This window comes from Balaenoptera musculus, chromosome 10 (genome assembly GCF_009873245.2).
Source record: "Balaenoptera musculus isolate JJ_BM4_2016_0621 chromosome 10, mBalMus1.pri.v3, whole genome shotgun sequence".
In the NCBI taxonomy this organism is placed as follows: Eukaryota; Metazoa; Chordata; class Mammalia; order Artiodactyla; family Balaenopteridae; genus Balaenoptera; species Balaenoptera musculus.
This window is the reverse complement of record NC_045794.1, coordinates 45008573-45032552: the sequence shown is the minus strand read 5'-3', so window position 1 is coordinate 45032552 and position 23980 is coordinate 45008573. Positions and strand designations below refer to the sequence as shown.

Genomic DNA, 23980 nt, shown 5'->3' with positions numbered 1-23980 from the left:
GATAAACTTATAATGCAAACAAGAAGAAGATTTGTAGAAAACTACAGTTGTTGGGAAGTGCTGCTAATTAAGTATTCTAGATTCTACCTGAGGTTTAATTCATTATGTATTTAGAAGGTAATTTGCTTGAATTCTGCTTTCCTTCTGGGGATAATTTGTACCATACTCTGAAACTCTCAGATGAAACATAAGATTTGAATATAAGAAGTGGTTTCTAAAACATCAATATACATTATTTATAAGGTCACTAGTCACTGGCAGGGTTTACCAGAAGCATAAGCTTCATGAGGACGGGGACTGTGACTATTTCGTGTACCCCATTATATCCCTAGCATTTAACAGTACCTGGCTAATTTAAAATTTAAAAATATTTGTCAGCAGTGATAACCTCCCCATGAGAACTTGCTTCTTGAAAAGGATCTCCTTCATCCCTATCTAGAAGAAGAGCAGAGGAGAGAGGAAACTCTGCCTAGTGCAGAGACCCAATTCCTACTTCATGGATGTGAAATGCCCAGGATGCTATAAAATCATCACTCTCTTTAGTCATGCACGAATACTAGGTTTGTGTGTTGGCTGCTCTACTGTCCTCTGGCAGCCTACAGGAGAAAAAGCAAAGCTTACAGAAAGATGCTCCTTCAGACAGAAGCAGCACTAAAAGCACCCTGAATCAGGATGAATGGGAAACCATTCCAACAAACACATTTTGGATACACACACAAACACAATTTTTTTTTTAATATTTGGTCAATGAACGAGTGGAATAATCTTGAACACTAAATTTACATCTGAAAAGATATTACTCCTTAAAAAACACTAATATAAAGCAGAAACTAACACACCATTGTAAAGCATTCATACTCCAATAAAGATGTTAAAAAAAAAACACTGAAAATAGTGTTGACAGTGATGGAATGGCACATTAGGACATCTAGGAGCTTTTTCCTTTATATTTACAATACATATTATTTTCCTTCTGTGGCTTATTTTTTTGTCATTAGGTAGTCAGAAAGCTTGAATTTACTTGTGTCTCTCATCTGTGTACTAGATAAAACTATACCCCCATCATCACATAAAAAGATACCACCTCAAAAGGCCCATTATAAATTTGTATTCCCATAGCATTTTGTACAAAATTTTTGCAGGCTTTTAACTCTACTTACTGCCCTCCCTCTTGTACCCAGATGGTGAGTTCCTAGGAAGCAGGCAGCAACTTTATTCATCTTTTTATCTTTAACACCTAAACATAATTTATGCTCAAGAATGTTAGCTGTAAGAATTTTCAATTTCTTTTAAGTATCTCCAATGGGAAAGTGAATCTCAATGAACATTAAGAGAACACTGCCACCAACTGGATAATATAGGTCATGCACCCTTTAGCAAATACCAGGAAGAGGAAGCACAGAATTTGTATATAGGTAACTCAGAAGTTTGAAATTTAAACCCAGCTCTATCATTTGCTGTGTTAAATTGGAAAATCTCAATTTTTTAAAACATCATTTTCCCCTTCTACAAAATGGGCATAGTATCTGTTCTATTTCTCAGGGACAATCATGACAGTCAAATTAGATAATGACTGTGAAAGTACTTTATTGATTACAAAGCATTTTCCAAGTGTGAGACCACAGTTGATATTTACTACGCCATGCTGAGTATAACAAATCCATCTTTTTTTTTAATTGAATATTAACATAATAGTTGTCTAAACAAATCCATCTTATTCCTTACCACAAATCTAAGTAAATAACCTTCAGTTTGAGAATCAGAGCCAACTCATAAAATTTTAGATGCCTAATGGCAAATTTCTTTCTTTATATGTTAATGTGGACTCACTATCATTAACTTATTGAAATGTGTTGTTGAACATAAAAATATGTTAAAATTAAAACTACTGGGCTTCCCTGGTGGCGCAGTGGTTGAGAATCTGCCTGCCAATGCAGAGGACACGGATTCGAGCCCCGGTCTGGGAAGATCCCACATGCCGCGGAGCAACTAGGCCCGTGAGCCACAACTACTGAGCCTGCGTGTCTGGAGCCTGTGCTCCGCAACAAGAGAGGCCGCAATCGTGAGAGGCCCGCGCACCGCGATGAAGAGTGGTCCCCGCTTGCCGCAACTAGAGAAAGCCCTTGCACAGAAACGAAGACTCAACACAGCCAAAAATAAAATAAAATAAATAAATAAAAAATGATAATAAAAATACAGGAATTCCTTTAAAAAAAAAAAACTACTTGGAGATACCATTTCTCACCTACCAGACTGGCAAAAATCCAAAAGCTTGACAACAAGCTGAGTTGTCAACCACGTTGGAGAGACTGTGGTAAAAAGGCTGTCATATATTGTTTGTGGAAATAGAAAATAGCATAACTCCTTTTGCACTATTTAGCAAAATTACATATGCACCCTTCAACCTAACAGTTCTACTTCTAGGAATATATTCCAAAGATACAATGGCAAAAATAAGAAAAAACAATATGTACAAGGCATATTCAGACCAGTAAGCAAGGAAGCTATCAAAGAATACTGGGGTTGTTTTACTGCACACTTTAAATTTGTAATCTTAAAATGAGATTTGAATTTTTATTGAGTACCTTTAAAAAGGTAGCATCAAAATCATAAAATTAACATCTGTTATGAATCATATCTAAAACTGGGTTTAAACAGAAATTTTACTTCCTGATTTAATTTCAGGGGAACTAATGTTTAGGAAAGCTATTAGGTGAATGTTTATTTATTTATTTATTTATATATTTTTATACAGCAGGTTCTTATTAGTCATCAATTTTATACACATCAGTGTATACATGTCAATTCCAATCGCCCGATTCATCACACCACCATCCCCACACCCCCGCGGCTTTGCCCCTTTGGTGTCCATACATTTGTTCTCTACATCTGTGTCTCAACTTCTGCCCTGCAAACTGGTTCATCTGTACCATTTTTCTAGGTTCCACATACATGCGTTAATATACGATATTTGTTTTTCTCTTTCTGACTTACTTCACTCTGTAGGACAGTCTCTAGATCCATCCATGTCTCAACAAATGACCCAATTTCGTTCCTTTTTATGGCTGAGTAATATTCCATTGTATATATGTACCACATCTTCTTTATCCATGCATCTGTCGATGGGCATTTAGGTTGCTTCCATGACCTGGCTATTGTAAACAGTGCTGCAAAGAACACTGGGGTGCATGTGCCTTTTTGAATTAAGGTTTTCTCTGGGTATATGCCCAGTAGTGGGATTGCTGGATCATATGGTAATTCTATTTTTAGTTTTTTAAGGAACCTCCATACTGGTCTCCACAGTGGCTGTATCAATTTACATTCTCACCAACAGTGCAAGAGAGTTCCCTTTTCTCCACACCCTCTCCAGCATTTGTTGTTTGTAGATTTTCTGATGATGCCCATTCTAACTGGTGTGAGGTGATACCTCATTGTAGTTTTGATTTGCATTTCTCTAATAATCAGTGATGTTGAGCAGCTTTTCAAGTGCTTCTTGGCCATCTGTATGTCTTCTTTGGAGAAATGTCTATTTAGGTCTTCTGCCCACTTTTGGATTGGGTTGTTTGTTTCTTTAATATTGAGCTGCATGAGCTGTTTATATATTTTGGAGATTAATCCTTTGTCCGTTGATTCGTTTGCAAATATTTTCTCCCATTCTGAGGGTTGTCTTTTCGTCTTGTTTATGGTTTCCTTTGCTGTGCAAAAGCTTTGAAGTTTCATTAGGTCCCATTTGTTTATTTTTGTTTTTATTTCCATTACTCTAGGAGGTGGATCAAAAAAGATCTTGCTGTGATTTATGTCAAAGAGTGTTCTTCCTATGTTTTCCTCTAAGAGTTTTATAGTGTCTGGCCTTACATTTAGGTCTCTAATCCATTTTGAGTTTATTTTTGTGTATGGTGTTAGGGAGTATTCTAATTTCATTCTTTTACATGTAGCTGTCCAGTTTTCCCAGCACCACTTATTGAAGAGACTGTCTTTTCTCCATTGTATATCCTTGCCTCCTTTGTCATAGATTAGTTGACCATAGGTGTGTGGGTTTATCTCTGGGCTTTCTACCTTGTTCCATTGATCTATGTTTCTGTTTTTGTGCCAGTACCATATTGTCTTGATTACTGTAGCTTTGTAGTATAGTCTGAAGTCAGGGAGTCTGATTCCTCCAGCTCCATTTTTTTCCCTCAAGACTGCTTTGGCTATTCGGGGTCTTTTGTGTCTCCATACAAATTTTAAGATTTTTTGTTCCAGTTCCATAAAAAATGCCATTGGTAATTTGATAGGGATTGCATTGAATCTGTAGATTGTTTTGGGTAGTATAGTCATTTTCACAATATTGATTCTTCCAATCCAAGAACATGGTATATCTCTCCATCTGTTGGTATCATCTTTGATTTCTTTCATCAGTGTCTTATAGTTTTCTGCATACAGGTCTTTTGTCTCCCTAGGTAGGTTTATTCCTAGGTATTTTATTATTTTTGTTGCAATGGTAAATGGGAGTGTTTCCTTAATTTCTCTTTCAGATTTTTCATCATTAGTGTATAGGAATGCAAGAGATTTCTGTGCATTAATTTTGTATCCTGCAACTTTACCAAATCCATTGATTAGCTCTAGTAGTTTTCTGGTGGCATTTTTAGGATTCTCTATGTATAGTATCATGTCATCTGCAAACAGTGACAGTTTTACTTCTTCTTTTCCAATTTGTATTCTTCTTATATCTTTTTCTTCTCTGATTGCCGTGGCTAGGACTCCCAAAACTATGTTGAATAATAGTGGTGAGAGTGGACATCCTTGTCTTGTTCCTGATCTTAGAGGAGATGCTTTCAGTTTTTCACCATTGAGAATGATGTTTGCTGTGGGTTTGTCATATATGGCCTTTATTATGTTGAGGTAGGTTCCCTCTATGCCCACTTTCTGGAGAGTTTTTATCATAAATGGGTGTTGAATTTTGTCAAAAGCTTTTTCTGCATCTATTGAGGTGATCATATGGTTTTTATTCTTCAACTTGTTAATATGGTGTATCACATTGATTGATTTGCATATATTGAAGAATCCTTGCATCCCTGGGATAAATCCCACTTGATCATGGTGTATGATCTTTTTAATGTGTTGTTGGATTCTGTTTGCTAGTATTTTGTTGAGGATTTTTGTATCTATATTCATCAGTGATATTGGTCTGTAATTTTCTTTTTTGTAGTATCTTTGTCTGGTTTTGGTATCAGGGTGATGGTGGCCTCATAGAATGAGTTTGGGAGTGTTCCTTCCTCTGCAAGTTTTTGGAAGAGTTTGAGAAGCATGGGTGTTAGCTCTTCTCTAAATGTTTGATAGAATTCACCTGTGAAGCCATCTGGTCCTGGACTTTTGTTCGTTGGAAGATTTTTTTTTAAACATTTATTTATTTATTTATTTATTTATTTTTGGCTGTGTTGGGTCTTTGTTTCTGTGCGAGGGCTTTCTCTAGTTGCGGCAAGCGGGGGCCACTCTTCATCGTGGTGCGCGGGCCTTTCACTGTCGCGGCCTCTCTTGTTGTGGAGCACAGGCTCCAGACACGCAGGCTCAGTAGTTGTGGCTCACGGGCTTAGCCGCTCCACGGCATGTGGGATCTTCCCAGACCAGGGCTCGAACCCGTGTCCCCTGCACTGGCAGGCAGATTCTCAACCACTGCACCACCAGGGAAGCCCCTGTTGGAAGATTTTTAATCACAGTTTCAATTTCATTACTTGTGATTGGTCAGTTCATATTTTCTATTTCTTCCTGGTTCAGTCTTGGAAGGTTATACCTTTCTAAGAATTTGTCCATTTCTTCCAGGTTGTCCATTTTATTGGCACAGAGTTGCTTGTAGTAGTCTCTTAGGATGCTTTGTATTTCTGAGGTGTCTGTTGTAACTTCTCCTTTTTCATTTCTAATTTTATTGATTTGAGTCCTCTCCCTCTTTTTCTTGATGAGTCTGGCTAATGGTTTATCAATTTTGTTTATCTTCTCAAAGAACCAGCTTTTAGTTTTATTGATCTTTGCTATTGTTTTGTTTCTATTTCATTTATTTCTGCTCTGATCTTTATGATTTCTTTCTTTCTGCTAACTTTGGGTTGTGTTTGTTCTTCTTTCTCTAGTTCCTTTAGGTGTAAGGTTAGATTGTTTATTTGAGATTTTTCTTGTTTCTTGAGATAGGCTTGTATAGCTATAAACTTCCCTCTTAGAACTGCTTTTGCTGCATCCCATAGGTTTTGGATCATTGTGTTTTCATTGTCATTTGTCTCTAGGTATTTTTTGATTTCCTCTTTGGTTTCTTCAGTGATCTCTTGGTTATTTAGTAACGTATTGTTTAGACTCCATGTGTTTGTGTTTTTTACGTTTTTTCTCCTGTAACTGATTTCTAATCTCATAGCGTTGTGGTCAGAAAAGATGCCTGATATGATTTCAATTTTCTTAAATTTACTGAGGCTTGATTTGTGACCCAAGATGTGATCTATCCTGGAGAATGTTCCGTGCACACTTGAGAAGAAAGTGTAACCTGCTGTTTTTGGATGGAATGTCCTATAAATATCAATTAAATCTATCTGGTCTATTGTGTCATTTAAAGCTTCTGTTTCCTTATTTATTTTCATTTTGGATGATCTGTCCATTGGTGTAAGTGAGGTGTTAAAGTCCCCCACTATTATTGTGTTACTGTCGATTTCCTCTTTTATAGCTGTTAGTAGTTGCCTTATGTATCGAGGTGCTCCTATGTTGGGTGCATATATATTTATAATTGTTATATCTTCTTCTTAGACTGATCCCTTGATCATCATGTAGTGTCCTTCCCTGTCTCTTGTAACATTCTTTACTTTAAAGTCATTTTATCTGATATGAGTATTGCTACTCCAGTTTTCTTTTGATTTCCATTTGCATAGAATATCTTTTTCCATCTCCTCACTTTCAGTCTGTATGTGTCCCTAGGTCTGAAGTGGATCTCCTGTAGACAGCATATATATGGGTCTTGTTTTTGTATCCATTCAGCAAGCCTGTGTCTTTTGGTTGGAGCATTTAATCCATTCATGTTTAAGGTAATTATCGATATGTATGTTCCTATGACCATTTTCTTAATTGTTTTGGGTTTGTTTTTGTAGGTCCTTTTCTTCTCTTGTGTTTCCCAGTTAGAGAAGTTCTTTTAGTATTTGTTGTAGAGTTGGTTTGGTGGTGCTGAATTCTCTAAGCTTTTGCTTGTCTGGAAAGCTTTTGATTTCTCCATCGAATCTGAATGAGATCCTTGCCAGGTAGAGTAATCTTGGTTGTAGGTTCTTCCCTTTCATCACTTGAAGTATATCATGCCACTCCCTTCTGGCTTGTAGAGTTTCTGCTGAGAAATCAGCTGTTAACCTTATGGGAGTTCCCTTGTATGTTATTTGTCGTTTTTCCCTTGCTGCTTTCAATAATTTTTCTTTGTCTTTAATTTCTGCCAATTTGATTACTATGTGTCTCGGCGTGTTTCTCCTTGGGTTTATCCTGTATGGGACTCGCTGTGCTTCCTGGACTTGGGTGGCTATTTCCTTTCCCATGTTAGGGAAGTTTTTGACTATAATCTCTTCGAATATTTTCTTGGGTCCTTTCTCTCTCCTCCTTCTGGGACCCCTATAATGCGAATGTTGTTGCATTTAATATTGTCCCAGAGGTCTCTTAGGCTGTCTTCATTTCTTTTCATTCTTTTTTCTTTAGTCTGTTCCACAGCAGTGAATTCCACCATTCTGTCTTCCAGGTCACTTATCCGTTCTTCTGCCTCAGTTATTCTGCTATTGATTCCTTCTAGTGTAGTTTTCGTTTCAGTTATTGTATTGTTCATCTCTGTTTGTTTGTTCTTTAATTCTTCTAGGTCTTGGTTAAACATTTCTTGCATCTTCTCCATCTTTGCCTCCATCCTTTTTCCGAGGTCCTGGATCATCTTCACTATCATTCTGAATTCTTTTTCTGGAAGGTTGCCTATCTCCACTTCATTTAGTTGTTTTTCTGGGGGTTTATCTTGTTCCTTCATCTGGTACATAGCCCTCTGCCTTTTCATCTTGTCTATCTTTCTGTGAATGTGGTTTTTGATCCACAGGCTGCAGGACTGTAGTTCTTCTTGCTTCTGCTGTCTGCCCTCTGGTGGATCTAGGTGAATGTTTTATAAATTACTGTTTCTAATTTTCGGTCATACCCTCATGATTCCAGCAAGCTAGTCCTATCTTCTAAGATATGTATCAAACCTAGTACACATTAAAAATCCTATACGGTCCTAGGTAGTTTTCATTTAATTATTCATTAAAGAAACACTTATTCTCCTATTGTAACAAGTGTGAAGTCTTTCGACTGTTAATAAAAGATCTGTCAACCACCAAAAAAACCAAAACAAATCTATTTGGGGTTGTGTCAAAGAATTCAAGAGTCAACTTGAGGGGACTCCCACTGTCCAGAGATGGGACATTTGAGCATCAAAAAGAATAACAACTGCAAAGAATGTAAACATATCATAGTTGTTCAAAATCATAATAATTTTTAAAACTCTGATCACCTTTGGAGGATATTACAGAACCAACTTATTATTCTATAACTTAGCAAGTAAAGCAAAACAAATCAAATACACAGCCTACCTTTTCTATATGAACTGTATCCCTGAATGACCAAATAGTTGAAGAAGCAAAGTCCTTATTTATAGAAGAATTTAAAATAATAAATAAGGAATGATAGAATAGCACCACTTTTCAACCCCTAGTGAAACAGTTCATTTGGGCAATGATTATCAAAGGTTATTAAAAATCATTAGGGGGGCTTCCCTGGTGGCGCAGTGGTTAAGAATCCGCCTGCCAATGTAGGGGACACGGGTTCGAGCCCTGGTCCAGGAAGATCCCACATGCCACGGAACAACTAAGCCCTTGTGCCTCAACTACTGAGACTGTGCTCTAGAGCCCGCAAGCCACAACTACCGAGCCCACATGCTACAACTACTGAAGCCCGAGCGCCTAGAGCCCGTGCTCCACAACAAGAGAAGCCACAGCAATGATAAGCCCACTCGCCGCAACTAGAGAAAGCCCACGTGCAGCAATGAAGACCCAATAGAGCCCAAAATAAATAGATTAAATAAATAAATTTATTTTAAAAAATATTAGCAAACTGAATTCAGGAACATATAAAAAAGGTGTAGGGCTTCCCTGGTGGCGCAGTGGTTGAGAATCTGCCTGCCAATGCAGGGGACACGGGTTCGAGCCCTGGTCCGGGAAGATCCCACATGCCGCGGAGCAACTAGGCCCGTGAGCCACAACTACTGAGCCTGCGCGTCTGGAGCCTGTGCTCCACAACAAGAGAGGCCACGATAGTGAGAGGCCCGCGCACCGCGATGAAGAGTGGCCCCTGCTTGCTGCAACTAGAGAAAGCCCTCGCACAGAAACGAAGACCCAACACAGCCAAAAATAAATAAATAATAATAAAATTTAAAAAAAAAAAAAAAAAAGGTGTAAACACCATGACCAACTGCAGTCAGTGCCAGGAACCCAAGGCTGGTTAAATGTTCAATAATCAAGTAATGTAATTTGTCATATTAAAAGAATAAAGGCAAAATCCCCATGATCATCTCACTAAATGCAGAACTAGCATTTGACAAAATCTGATACTCATTCATGATAAAATCTCCTAGCTAATAATAGGAAGAAATTTCCTCATTTTGATAGATAAAAAAGTTATAAAAACCCTACAGCTAACTTCATACCTAATGCTAAAAGACTGAATGCACTCCCTGTAAAATCAGGAACAAGGCAAAGGTGTCTGCTCTCACCATTTCTATTCAACATTATGCTGGAAGTTCTAGACAATGTCCTAAGAAAAACAAACAAACAACAAAAACAGAACCAAATAGCTTCGAGGAATCCAGATTGGAAAGGAAGAAATAAAACTGTCCTTATTCAAAACATGATTGTCTATGTAGAAAATCCTAAGGAACCCACAATAAAACTACTAGAATTAGTAAATGAGTCCAGGGAGGTCACAGGATACAACATCAATATACAAAAATCAATTATATTTCTATACACTGGCAGTAAACAGACTGAAATGAAATTAAGAAAACATTCTATTCATAATAATATCAAAAGGAATTAAATAGGAATAAATTTAACAAAACAAATGTAAAATTTATACGCCAAAAAGTATAAAACATTGCTGAGAGAAATTAAAGAAGTAATTGTTAAGATGGTAATTTCCCCCAAATTGATATATAGTTTCAATGCAATTCCTCTCAAAATCCTAGTAGGCTTCTCTGTAGAAGTTGATAAGCTGATGAAAGTGCAAAAGACCTAGGAGAACCAAAACAATTTTGAAAAAGAACAATTGAAAGATTTACACTAACTGTAATTGATTTCAAAGCTTACGAGAAAGCTAAAGTACTCAAGAGAATGTGGTATTATTATAAAGATAGGAATGTAGATCAATGGAACAGAATTGAGAGACCAGAAGGAAACCCTTATATTAATGGTCAACTGATTTTCAACAAAGGTGTCAAGACAATTCAATGAGGAAAGAATTTTTCCACAAATAGTGCTGGAATAATTGGATATCCACATGCAAAAAAGAAAAACTTAGACCCTTACCTCATACCATACAAAAAAATTAATTCAAAATGGATCACAGAATTAAATGAAAAAGCTTAAAACTATAGTCTTCTAGAAGAAAACAGGAGAAAATCTTCATGACTCTGGGCTAGCAGAATTCTTAGAGACAACACCAAAAGCATGAGGCATAAAAGAAAAATATGATAAATTGCACTTCAAAAAAATTTAAAACTTTTGACTTTTAAGAGATACCATTAATAAAATGAAAAAACAAGCCACTGGCTGGAAGAAAATATTGCAAATCACATACCTGATAAAAGACTTGTATCTAGACTATACAAAGAACTCTTATAACTCAATAATAAGACAATAACCCAATTTAAAAATGTGCAAAAGACTTGAATAGACACTTCACCAAAGACACCCAAATGACTACTAAGCACATAAAAAGCTGTTCAGAATCACTGGGTTTTAGGGAAATGCAAATTAAAACCACAATGAGATACTACTATATGCCCATTAGAATGGCTATAATAAAAAAGGCAGACAATAGTAAGTGTTGATGAGGATGTAGAGAAACCAAAACTCTCATACATTGCTGGTGGTAATGTAAAATGGTAAGCCACTTTGGAAAACTGGCAGTTTCTTAAAAAGTTAATCACATCTTTACCACATAGCTTTATAAAGTTTTGATATCCTGTAGAGAAGTCCAGACGCTTCTTCACTCTTTTACAAAATTATCTTGGCTTCTGTTTTGTCTTCTACTATCAGTAAAATTCTAGGATTCATGAAAATTCTATGCAAAACCCTGTTGAGATTTTAATTGGAATTGTGTTAAGTTTATAAGTTACTTTGGGGAGAGCCTCCATATTTTTGATTGTTTCCCTCCATTTAACACAGTATATTAGTTGTCTATTGCTGCATAAAATATTATTGTAAACTTAGTAGTATATAACAACACATATTTATTATCTCACAGTTTCTATGGGTCAGTTGTCTGGGCATGGCTTAGCTAGGCTACAGTCAGTGTTGGCCAGGGCTGAGTTCTCATGTGAGGCTCAAGTTGGGAAGGATCCACTTCTGTCACATGATTTTTGGCAGCATTCAGTTCCTTGCAGGCTGCTGGATGCGGGCCTCAGTTTCTTGCTGCGTGTTGGCTAGGGCCTGCCTTCAGTTCCTTATCATGTGGCCTTCTCCTTAGGGCAGCTCACAAAATGGCAGCTTGCTTCTTGAATGCCAACAAGGGAGAGTAACCTTTGCCAGATTTTATTTCTTAAAAGCAAATCACAGTTCCCATTCATACTCAAGAGGAAGGGTTTACACAAGGCATGAATATCAGGAGGCGGGGATCATGGGAGCCAGCTTAGAATTTGCAATATATGGTATACCTTTCCATTAACTAATTTCTCCCTAAAATTCTTATGCATCCTATAATAGGTTTATTCATGTGCACTTCTCAGTTTGTAATGCCATAAAAAATAGGTATAATTATTACTTCAATATAGGAATGCTATTGTATTCTGGATACTGATCTTTTATCTAGCAACCTTGTTTAACTCTCTTATTAGCCCCAACAATTTACCTGTCACTTGGATTTTCCTCATAAATATCACTTGTGAATAATACAATTTTGTATCTTTTCTTGTAACCTTTATACCTTTTATTTATTTTTCTTGTCTTACTGGACAATAATAAGACCTCCAATAAAATATTTAACAGAAGTTGTGATACCAGGCCTGTTACCTGATAAACCCTTTGTCAGGTTTATCAGGATATTCCTTTCCTTGTCTAGTTTGCTAAGAACTTTGAAGACGAATAGGTATTTAATTTTATCAAATACTTCTTCTGCAATGACCAGGAGGATCAAATAGATTTTCTCTCTTAATCTGTTGATTTGGTAATTATGCACATTTTCTAATGTTAAACCATTCTAGCAACCTTGAGATAAAAATTCCTTGATCATAAAATGTATGTTTTATGATTTTTGCACCTATGTCTTTATAATTATCTTTCCTAAATTGTCCTTGTCTGGTTTTGGTTTTAAAGTATACAGTAATTTAACAAAACAAGTTGTAAAGTTTTTCTTCTTTTTCTATTTCATGGAACAAAGTGCATAAGATTGGGATTATCTGTCCATTGAAAGTTTCACAGCACTCCCACATAAAACTATCTGGGGCTTCCCTGGTGGCGCAGTGGTTGAGAGTCTGCCTGCCAATGCAGGGGACACGGGTTCGGGCCCTGGTCTGGGGGGATCCCACGTGCCGCGGAGCAGCTGGGCCCGTGAGCCACAACTGCTGAGCCTGCGCGTCTGGAGCCTGTGCTCCGCAACAGGAGAGGCCGCGGTGGTGAGAGGCCCGCGCACCGCGATGAGGAGTGACCCCCCCTTGCCGCAACTGGAGAAAGCCCTCGCACAGAAACGAAGGCCCAACACAGCCATAAGTAAATAAATAAAAATTTATTAAAAAAAAAAAAAAAAAACTATCTGTATTTTTTTTCCTGCGTAAATGTTTAAACTACAAACTTCTCATCTCGAACAGGCTCTTAGATATTTCCCAACACTCCTACAAGATTCTAGTTAGTGCCTTCTCTTAGTTCTACAAAAGCTATTCTAAATATTTACCATTCTCAAGCTTTCTACCTCACTTTTTCTCCCTATAATCTTAGCATATAATATTCACCTGCTATCTTCAACCTTTTCATCTCTACTGGCTTTCCTCCTCAGCATACTGAGATGATGATTTTCTTAAAAAGACAAAACAAAAACAAACATGCAAAACAAACAAAATTCCCTTCCCTGAACTATAGGTTCTTCTCTAGCTATTCTTGTTCTTTTAATTTTCCCCATAGTCAAGAGAAATCTGGACTTCCCTGGTGGCACAGTGGTTAAGAATCCACCTGCCAATGCAGGGGACACGGGTTCGAGCCCTGGTCCGGGAAGATCCCACATGCTGCGGAGCAACTAAGCCCGTGCACCACAACTACTGAGCCTGCACTCTAGAGCCCACAAGCCACAACTACTGAGCCTGTGTGCCACAACTACTAAAGCCCATGCGCCCGTGCTCCACAACAAGAGAAGCCACTGCAATGAGAGGCCCGTGCACTGCAGTGAAGAGTAGCCCCCGCTTGCCACAACTAGAGAAAGCCCGCACACAGCAACAAAGACCCAACGCAGCAAAAATAAAAAATTATAAAATGAATAAATAAATAAATCTTAAAAAAAAAAAAGAGTAATCTACATTTGCTAAGTGTCCTCATCTCTCATTTGTTTTTTTTCCCCATTCATTTTCCTCTATATTTTAAGTTATGTTAGATTTGGGAAATCATCGATGGGTTCCATAAAAACACAACATAACCAGATTTGCATTTCTGAAAGATCACTTGTGGCTATGCTGTTAAGAATAGAAGTGAGTGAAATTAATGGGAGGGAGAACTAAATTAAGAAGCTTAACTAGAAGAGTAAGAATGGGGAGAAGTAGATGGATCTGAGACCTATTATAGGGTCTGAAGGATGAGGAAATCAAAGATTACACATGATTCCAGCTGAATAATGGATTTTGATATTCATTGAATAGAAAATACAGATGAAGAAATCTGACTACAGGGCTTCCCTGGTGGCGCAGTGGTTGGGAGTCTGCCTGCCAATGCGGGGGACACGGGTTCGAGCCCTGGTCTGGGAGGATCCCACATGCCACGGAGCAACTAGGCCCGTGAGCCACAACTACTGAGCCTGCGCGTCTGGAGCCTGTGCTCCACAACAAGAGAGGCCACGACAGTGAGAGGCCCGCGCACCGCGATGAGGAGTGGCCCCCGCTTGCCGCAACTAGAGAAAGCCCTCGCACAGAAACGAAGACCCAACACAGCCAAATATAAATAAATAAATAAAGAAAGAAAGAAAGAAAGAAATCTGACTACGTAAAGATAAAAAATTCCTACATGGCAAAACTGTAAAAGGAAAACCAAAAGTCAAATGATAAACTGGGAGGAGGAGGAATGTATGCAACTCATTTCAAAAAAGGTTAATATCCAACAAAAACATGGGAAAATACATGAATAATTCATAAAAACGGAAACACAAATGGTTCTTAAACACATAAAAAGATGCTCAACCTCATTGGTAATTTTTAAAAAGTAAAATAAAAACAACACTGAAAAATAAAAAAAAACACTGATACCATTTCATACCTATTGGAAAAACAAACATTAAAAAATAAAGTGATAATGAACTGAGGTAAGGGTGGAAAAGCAAGTACTCTTCTGATTGCTGGTGAGACTGGAAAATGGTATGAACAATATGGAAGGCAATATGGCAACATCTATCAAAATTACAAATGTATATACCTTTTTTTTTTAATTAATTAATTTATTTATGTATTTATTTATTTATGGCTGCGTTGGGTCTTCGTTGTTGCATGCGGGCTCTTTGACTCAGCAATTCTACTTCTAGGATTTAACTTAGTTATATTTGCAAACTTGCAAAATAAAAGGATATATAATCTTATTCACTGCAGCACTGTATTAGCTAAGGTAACCATAAAATATATTGTTTTGTTTTGTCCAAATCAGGACACTTTTATAAGAGAAAGGGGACACTATTAATATTTAAGTTGGACATATATACACTACCAAATGTAAAAGAGATAGCTAGTGGGAAGCAGCAGCATAACACAGGGAGATCAGCTCGGTGCTTTGTGACCACCTAGAGGGGTGGGATAGGGAGGGTGGGAGGGAGACGCAAGAGGGAGGAGATATGGGGATATATGTATATGTATAGCTGATTCACTATGTTACAAAGCAGAAACTAACACACCATTGTAAAGCAATTATACTCCAATAAAGGAAAAAAAAAAATTTAAGCTGGGACAATTGGCATAGCTGAGACTGTCCCAAACAAACCAGGAAATGAAGTCATTCTAATAATAACAAAAGATGGAAAACAATACAAATATTCACCAATAGGGGACTTTTAAAATAATAATAATGATACATCCAGACAATGGAATACTAAATAGCCATAAAAGGAAGCACATTATACGCTGATTTGGAAGGTTCTCCAAGATGTATAGTAAAAAAAAAAAAATTTAAGGAAAAATATAAAACAGTGCTTATATTATGTTACCATTTGTGTAAAACAGGAAAAAATATAATTGCTTAGACATGAATAAAATATATCTGGAAGGATATATAGAAAACCGATAACAACGTTTGCCACTGGAAAGGGGAAGTGGGTAGCTAGGAAACAGAAACAGGAGGGTGACTTCACCATATGCCCATTTGTACCTTTTGAATTTTGAACCAGATGAATAACTAAAATTTTAAAAGAAAATAGTCCTATTAATGAGTTGGCTAATTGATAAGTTTTATGACCTATATTTTTTCCCTGTTTGGGCTTATATGCTGAATAATAAAAATTCTGTTGAAACTATCACAACATTGTTAGTCGGCTATACTCCAATATAAAATTAAAAGTTAAAAAAAAAAATTTTTAGAAAGGAAAAAAAATTCTGTTAAACCTTGTAATCCTATAGAGTTCCTTAAATAGTTTTTAAATCATTTTAACTCTGTTATAAATACAGGAATGAGAATTATGCAAATCAAAACTAAGATAATATTTCATAAAAATTTGAAATCAAGTACCAGTATTGCCAGTAACTATCACAGAAAATTTATATGTACTTATTACTTTTTTCCATTTCTGCATTTAATAATTCTCACAAAATGGCAATTATATTATATTAGTAACCATTTCATATATCATAAATTTATTTGGCACCTCTGTACTTTTTATTGTAATTTTTCACCTAATTGAACTGGACTGGAATAATAAATGCAAATCAGTAAGTAAATACTTAGCTCTGAAAATCTCTTACCTAAGTAGTAGTTACTACATAAATTACCTGATAATCTAAAATGGTTTTACCTAAAAATTTCCCAAAGATCAGAGAGCTGTAACAACAGCTTTTAGCAAATTGACAGGTAAAAGTGGATGATGTAAAACATTTCAAATTACATAACATCTTGAGAAATTATGGCTTATGGAGTGTTCAACTAGATAAGTGTAGTTAAAAATTAATTTTACCTAGTCTTTTAGAGAATGTTTTTGGTCACTATATGGCAATATAAGATTCTGAAAACATCTTTCATATTCTTTAGGTTAAAAAAAAGTTTAAGAAAGGTATGAAAATGCTACCAATCACTTAAGTATTTTTCTTTTTGCTGTTCAAATTCTTTCAAATTAGCTTTAGTCTACGAAGAGCTTTTTAAAATCTTTTTTAGAGACTTTAGCAAAATCAACATTCTCTTAGCATCTTATAATAATATGGACTTGCTATAATCTATTCTTATGGACATCAGAGAAGCCAAATTACAGGAGACATTATTTGGCAAAATAAAGAAAACATGTATTAGGCATCATAAATCTCACCAGTGTGATGATAATATTGTGACTTGTTTTTGACATGCTCATGTTTATATTTTTCAGTCCTATAAAATTTGTGCGTAACTGCTAAACCAAAGAGGAATTAGGAAAGCATACTGGAATAGATCATAGATACATGTGAACTTAGAGGAAATTTCATTTACTCCATGAAGGTCTAACATCAAGTTAAAATATGTGCACCAGCACCATAGTGCTCTAGTCAGAATCTAAACCCTATTCAAGGGGAATTCTCGGCGGTCCGGTGGTTAGGACTCAGCGCTTTCACTGCCGGGGCCCAGGTTCGATCCCTAGCTGGAGAACTAAGATCCCACATGCCGCACAGTGCAGCCAAATTTAAAAAAATTTTTTTAATTAAAAAAAAATCCGGGCTTCCCTGGTGGCGCAGTGGTTGAGAGTCTGCCTGCCGATGCAGGGGACACGGGTTCGAGCCCTGGTCTGGGAGGATCCCACATGCCGCGGGGCGACTAGGCCCGTGAGCCACAACTGCTGAGCCTGCGCGTCTGGAGCCTGTGCTCCGCAACAAGAGAGGCCACGATAGTGAGAGGCCCGCGCACCGCGATGAAGAGTGGCCCCCGCTCGCCGCAACTAGAGAAAGCCCTCACACAGAAACGAAGACCCAACACAGCCAAAAATAAATAAATAAATAAATAAATTTAAAAAAAAAAAAAATCCTATTCCAATACACGTGCTTAACTAATGATGTCTTAGGAGTTTTTAAACATATTAATCTATTTCCTGACCTTGATGAATTATTATTTAAACTTTCAACTCCAATGAATCCCTTAAAGCCTATGAGCCCAAAGCAACACAATGGCAGCATCAGCTTAGTTTCACCATAATAAATAATAACTGAGCATAAAGAAGTGGTAAGTGTAACAACTTTTTCAAAAAACTTGGTGATGGAAGGAATACAGATAAGAGTAAAAATATATCAATTATATCTCAAATTTTAAAAAAAGAAAAAAAAGCAATATTGATGGAAAATCTGAATTGCATAGAGCTACTTAACTGAAATATATTTTAATTTAATCACACACAAAAAGAGGCAAAATATAGTGGCTGTTTCTTACGATGGCAGAGTCCTGAGCATATTTAAATGCTGAATGATGGAGTCATCAGAAGAAGTTGAAAAATAGAGCAAAGTAAGTAGAGAGATTAACCTGAGAGTGGAGGAAGGATTCCTCTTAAATAGTATCTGAAGAGATAGATGTTGGTTATGAGTGTAATGGTAGGAAATTGAGGGCTTCTTTATGAAGCAATGGGATGGTAAGTTTAAATGAAAGAGGAGCTTTAAAAGAAGGTTTACTATGGAGTTGCCTGTAGGCTGTGGCTGAATATTCTTATCATAGTATTCAAAACTTTTCATAATGCAGTCCCCAGTATATCCTCAGCTTCACTGGTCCACACATTCTCACTCCCAACCAAACTCACTCCAACCAAACTCATCTAGAGTCCCTCAACTGTTCCTCTCATGATGTCTGTTCTTGCAGAGCCCTCTGTCTGGAACACCTTTCTCCTTATGTCCCTGAAAACATCTCTCAACCTTTAAGAGTTGGCTCCACACAAGGGGTTCCCCAGAGGGAGCCCCACTTCAGCATCACTGCCTTAACCATGGCCTATCCCCCTCTCTGTTTTCCCTGGAGGCAGATGTCACAAAGCATTTGTAAGTTGCTTCAGGTGCAAGAACACCGCCCACTCAGGACTTACCCCCATTATCCTTTCCAGACTGGCCACACACTAGGCCAGTCTGAGGAGCTAGCCGGGACCAGGTGGTGGAGCAGCAGCTTGGCGTTCTGACCGCCTAGCATCCTTCTCTAGCATTGTGATGCCACCTCCCCTCCTTGTCCCAAGGTTGTGAGGCCTTGTCTTTCCCTTCGGTGTCATATGAGTAGAACAGGGTCCCCAAAGCCCATGTGATCATTTCCCAGGCATCATTCCCTGGTGCCTGTGGGATCCTGCTTCATGCAGGTAGGGGAAGAGGGCTCCAGGGCTGGCCAGGAACGAAACCTCCTGAAGGAAAATGGGAGCTTCTGATTCTAAGGCCCTGGCCTAGGCCTCTATCCTAATATTGCAGGAGGGGCCTCTCTCCCGAGCCCCATCCTAAGGGTTAGCCCTTGGGCCAAATCTGCCATGGGGTCCAGCTATGCTTTTCTGACTAAATAAGCAATAAGAGGCTCTAAGCTGATCCAGTTCCAAGGACCCTTTCTGCCCTGCTTTGGGTCTCCTTGCCTCCAGGTGAAGGAAGAGCTGGTGCCACCCTCTTTCCTATCAGGCTTGTCCAAGTGTTCCAAGGGACTCGTGACTAGAGCCCAGGATGGCTTGGTGGGAGTGTCCCCGCTGCTTCTGCATGAAGCCCGGCTCCATAGGCCTCGTTCTCGCCAGAACCCTGCCCTGCCGCCATGCAGTTCCTCACCGGAAATGCCACACCCCCGCTCACCCTCTCCTCCCTTCCCTGGAGAGGCAGCTCAGCCAAATAAGTCTAAGCAGGGTCCATCGGTGTGGACCAGAGCCAGCCTGGAGTCATTATGCACCTTCTGGTCTCCAGTTTCACAGTGTGTTAGGGGCAAGACTTGCTCCTTAGAGGAATCAGGCCAGACTCAGTTTTGGAGGAGGGCAAGATTGAGAGGGAGCCAGTTCACCCCAGGATCTGTTCCGGGGTTTCCTACCAGCCCTTCCTGTTTGAGGCTGGTCTTCGGGAAGCAATAGGCCATCAGGCCTGGTCGACAGCAGTTCACGCTGTGCCAGGAATCTGCCCACCTGCCAGGTTCAGTTCTTTAAGGTGCCTCTTCAGGGACACAGTGTGTCTCTCTGATTGGGCTTCTAAATCAAAAGCCTGATGTTCGTGTCCCTCTCATAGGGGGAGCTTTGGACACAGGACCAATTTGGAAAGGGTCAGAGTTTCCACTCTGCACATTGTAGAGGGGACACTCTGTAGGTCCATGGGTCCCTTACTGTAGCGAGGTTGAGTAAATTTGCCTTCAGTTAACCTGGGACCTTCTGTTTAATTCCCTCCTGCCTCCCAAAGAGTTTGACCATTTTATAAATTCACGTCTGTTAACAGTGGCCCAGAAACTTCTCTGTGCTAAAAGCATGGGAAGTCTAAAGGCAGTCATTCCCTGGGAAATGGATTCCGTTCTATTTTGCTACCCCTACTCTGTTCATGAGGCCTCATTCAGTAAGGCAACCCCCCCTGTAAGGCTGTCCTCTATCCCATGTCCCAGACAGGTGAAACGTCTGCGGAAATAAGCCTGTTTTCCCCTTCAGGTCTTCAGTCGGTTACTTGCCACTACTGTCCCTCAGTCGCCTCTTTGGTAAAATGGGGTTTTAGTTTTGTCCTTTTATTTTAATACTGGTAAATACTTGCACTCAAGCAGGGGAGGGAAGGCAGGGGTCTGGCCCCCTGCCCCATTCCTTTACTGCTGTGGGGCTTGCCCCTGGAGCAGACCTTCCTCTTTGCGCCCCGTGAGCTTCTTTGCTTGTAGTATCTCAGATTTTACATGTTCCATGTCGTGCCACGTAACCCTCTTCAAGATACCGTTTGGAGGGTGGGGGAGATCTGACTGGGCTGTGGGGTTCTGACTACCTTGCTTACAGGTTCATGGTTTGATAAACTTGTTGTATTCAAAAACGTGAGGGGCTTCCCTGGTGGCGCAGCGGTTAAGAATCCGCCTGCCAATGCAGGGGCACGGGTTCAAGCCCTGGCCTGGGGAAGATCCCACATGCCGCGGAGCAACTAAGCCCGTGCGCCACAACTACTGAGTTTGCGCTCGAGAGCTCGTGGGCCACAACTACTGAGCCCGCGTGCCACAACTACTGAAGCCCGCGCGCCTAGAGCCCGTGCTCCGCAACAAGAGAAGCCACTGCAGTGAGAAGCCCGCGCACAGCAACAAAGACCCAAGGCAGACAAAAATAAAAATAAATAATAAATAAAAATTAAAAATAAAAAAAGCACTTGAAATGTAGGACGCCATTAAGTGTCTGTTTATATTTTTGGACTATCTGTACTACTTACAATTAACGAATAAAAGTGGGTTTAGGGCTTCCCTGGTGGCGCAGTGGTTAAGAATCCGCCTGCCAATGCAGGGGACACGGGTTCGAGCCCTGGTGCGGGAAGATACCACATGCCGCAGAGCAACTAAGCCTGTGCACCACAACTACTGAGCCTGCGCTCTAGAGCCTGCGAGCCACAACTACTGAAGCCTGCGTGCCTAGAGCCCGTGCTCCACAACAAGAGAAGCCACCTCATGAGAAGCCCGCGCACCACAACGAAGAGTAGACCCCGCTCACCGCAGCTAGAGAAAGCCCGCGTGCAGCAACGAAGACCCAATGCAGCCAAAAATAAATTAATTAATTAAAAAAAAAAAGGGGGGGTTAAAAAACCCATCCATGAATGGGAAAAAGAAAAAGAAAGAGTTGGCTCCAATCCCCCAACCTCCCTTTGATGTCCCTCCCCCTTTATCTTAGCTCCCCTTTACCCCGAGCCTAGTTAGATGTCCCTTCTTTCTACTTCCTTTTCCATATCTCTTCACCTCAGCATTTTTTCATTAGGAATTTTAAACACTGGCTTTCTCATTTCTTCCAATAATCAGAAACTGGTTTTTTGTTTTTAATTTCTGGATTTCCTAGCACTGGGCCTGGCACACTATAGGCCAATGAATAAATACTCATTGAATGAACTGAAGATGATTATGTCAGAGCTCCCAGTACTTATATTTTACCCAGTAAAAGACAAGATTATCTTTTACAAATGGAGAAACTAAGGCAGGAAGGAATGTGCACCAATAGTAACTTTTGCAGAACAAACGCTAATGAAAAAAATAACTTAGGTGAAATAATCTTTCACTCTGACTAATTAAGATTCTAACTACAGTCTAAAGAGTAGAACAAATGATAGTCTGTAAATCATAACAAATATACATCCTCCAAACATAAGCATCAAGTTTCCAATTTTGTACCACAGAGGATATAGCTTTTCTGATTAAAAAATTCAAAATCCTTCCCCATACACCACAAAACTCTAGCACAACAAGGGACTGGCCTAAAAACCTACTATTAGAGATACCTGAAAGCTTATGAAAAGCTCCGGGTCTAGCTGGCCATGTCACAGCTGGCTAGTACTTTTGCAAAGATTTAACTGGATAGGACCTTCTCAAATCAGAAATAAAAAAAGAACTTGACATTGCCAAACTCTAACCACCTGGGATGACAAACTTGATCTTAAATATCTTATACTTCACACAATGCTGTGGGCCTCCCAAGTCACCGGTTCACTCTCCATCCTCATGCAAAAGTAGCAATGTTATAGTGGAAGAAGAATCAGTCCAAAGGTCAAAGTGCTAGATCTCTATGCAAAGAACCTCCCCTTCTACAGGCAGACTTTCTTCACTGCCCAACCCGTTCCTACTATCAGAGAGAACTGGGAAGAAAAAGAGTGAGGAACTTGTTACTGATTATAATTAAAGCTAATTCAAAAAAGCAGGGGTAGGAAATAAAAGGAAGCAAACACCTTCTGGGTAATGTTTAGAAATTCCCTAACACGTTATCTTTCTCGTGACAGCTCAAAAAACTTCAGAGATATAACATTCCTATGAAACAAGGATAAGATTAGCCTACTACATTTGGAAAAATTAATGCTGGTTCGCATTTATACTAAGTATTAAGACCCAGAACTTTCTTAAAGAAGTAATGGGCAGCCAGGGTAAGCTGGAGTCCCCGAATTAGAGTCCTACCTATAGGAGAATGGATAGGGCAGATAAGGAATAACTACAGAAGGGAAAAACAAACAAACAAAAACAAAAGGAAGGTCACTCTACCTGGTTTCAAACTAATAAACCCTCTGACCTTAACCAAGCCAAAGGAGAACTGCCTTTCCACAGAACACACCAGAGTATCGTTTTGATATTTCTTTTCCCACAGTTACCCTTGATGCTCATTTTAACCCAAAAACAAAAAGAAAAGCAAGTGACATTTTGTGATACAGCCAGCCTCTAGCCAATTCTCAGTACCGTATTATACTGCTTCGACGTAAATGCTTCCTTTAGGAACAACTGGAATAATTCAGTGGTTAATTTTGGGATGAGCTGCATGATGGAGAGAGCCTTGTAGTCAGAGACTTGGGTCTGATTCCTGACTCTGGTACTTATTAGATGGGTTATCTTATTCAAAAAAGTCTTGGGACTTCCCTGGTCGTCCACTGGTTAAGAATCCATCTTGCAGTGCAGAGGATGCTGGTTGGATCCCTGGTGGCGAAACTAAGATCCCACATGCCGGGGGACAACTGAGCCCCTGCGCCACAACTAGAGAGAAGCCCGCGCACTGCAACAAAAGATCCCACATGCTGCAACCAAGACCTGATGCATCCAATAAATAAATAAAAAGTCTTAATTTCTGAGTCTTAGTTTCTTCATCTTCAAAATGGGACTAGTAATAACTATTCTTTAGGTCTCTGGTAAGAGGGAGAGACAGACTATACAAAGTGGTTGACAAACCATAATAGCTATTATTTCCATGAGCTCCTACTAAATACAGATGCTGTGAAGATATAGGTGAATGCTCTCCTAGTTGCAAATGATAAAATTCCCGAATATGCTTAGTTTTCAAAATTCTTTTTGTACATCTTTTCTGCCTGCGAGGAATACAGAGGCAAGCAATTAAATTAGCTAAAATTTAGGGGGCACCTAACGGCTTATAAAATGTTTAAGGGCTCAGAGTTAAGGACACCTAAGTCTTAACAGACACCAAATAACTGGCAGAGGTAAAACGAGAACCCAGGCACCCTAGCAGCCCAGGATGACCTTTCCCCCGCCTCATGATCTCACTGAAGTGCCCGGGCTTTGTTTCTGGTCGGGGTAATTTCCTGCCATATGACTCCTCACTCACCAACACCGCGTGCTGGAAACGAGGCATTCGTTGGGCCTCCACGCCGCGCTACGAGGCCGGGTGCTGAAGGCCGGTTTTGGCCTTCGAATATCGGAGGTCACTAAGAGGCCTCTTGAGCAGGGTT

At 39.2% G+C, this 23980-nt stretch overlaps 1 protein-coding gene and 1 pseudogene across 1 annotated transcript in view; one reads left to right on the top strand and one right to left on the bottom strand.

Moving 5' to 3' along the window:
- RBMS2 (RNA binding motif single stranded interacting protein 2) overlaps positions 1–23929 on the bottom strand; it is a 90315-nt gene extending 66386 nt beyond the window's left edge. Inside the window, exon 1 of the mRNA XM_036865071.1 lies at positions 23857–23929. The gene's annotated coding sequence lies outside the window, so the exon portion shown is untranslated. The remainder of the gene's footprint in view (positions 1–23856) is intronic.
- On the top strand, positions 285–655 carry LOC118902777 (annotated as a pseudogene).
- Positions 23930–23980: the final 51 nt, after the last annotated feature.